Below are 1,294 nucleotides of genomic sequence, written 5' to 3' on the forward strand. Positions count from 1 at the left end.
CGTTGCTGTACTCAGTCACTAGTCATTTCCTCATTCAGCTCCTCTTCTTCTTTCCTTATCGCAAAGAAAGTCACACGCTTGAAAGACTAAGTACAGATCAGACAGAATCTGCCAGCATGTGATTCTCATGCATGTTTTGTTTTTAGCGTTATTCTGCATCAGTGTTTCTGTGGTTTTGTAGACATACATAGTTACATAGTTATTTGGGTTGAAAAAAAAGACATACGTCCATCGAGTTCAACCAGAAAATAAAGTACAGTATATGTATTTTTAAAAATGTATTCCAAGCAAACAGTTAAATAAAAAAAAACAAGTTTGAAAAAACAAGATACTTGAAATGTCTTACCTTCCAAAAGAGTTGTAATTCTGTCCAGCCAGTCTAGTGATTCAGATTGCCTCAATAGCATAGGCCACATACAGACATCAGACTATAGTCTTTGGAAACTGAAAGATCACAGACCAATCTTACCACCCTTCATGTAGTATGAGAGCCATACTCTACACACAGTCTTTTCTATGGAGCTGAACTCCACATCAGAAAAAAATCTTTGCAAGATTCTGCACACACAGATGCTGTACAGACACAAAAGATCAGTATCTGCAAAAGATCTGTTCCTGCCAAAAATCCATTCCTGCAAATTGCAATGATAGTCTATGAGATCTGCTGATCATCATACACACATGATTTAACTGACATTCATCTGCAGATCAGATCCACCAGGATGGATTTTCAGATCTGCAGATCTGCAGATGAATGTCAGTTAAATCATGTGTGTATGATGATCTGCAGATCTCATAGACTATCATTGCAATTTGCAGGAATGGATTTTTGGCAGGAACAGATCTTTTGCAGATACTGATCTTTTGTGTCTGTACAGCATCTGTGTGTGCAGCATCTTGCCAAGATTTTTTCCTGATGTGGAGTTCAGCTCCATAGAAAAGACTGTGTAGAGTATGGCTCTTATACTACAGGAAGGGTGGTAAGATTGGTCTGTGATCTTTCATTTTCCAAAGACTATGGTCTGATGTCTGTATGTGGCCATAGCCCGGTCTCTGACCCCACTTGTATTTCTAACATACAGACTGGTCAGCGACAGCACAAGCCAGATAAATAGGCAGTGCACACTGAAGCCATCATCACTATGCTCTCTCCATTCGGGCCCTTTCCCACTCTGGGCTCTATTCATAAAACTTTACCGCAAGTTTTCCGCTCAAAACAGCGGACTTTCCCGACCATTTAGCAAAGTGGGCATTCATAAAAGCTGTTCCCGCATGAAAATCTACAATCCCCCAG

The sequence above is a fragment of the Hyperolius riggenbachi genome, chromosome 1, assembly GCF_040937935.1.
Source record: "Hyperolius riggenbachi isolate aHypRig1 chromosome 1, aHypRig1.pri, whole genome shotgun sequence".
Classification (NCBI taxonomy): Eukaryota; Metazoa; Chordata; class Amphibia; order Anura; family Hyperoliidae; genus Hyperolius; species Hyperolius riggenbachi.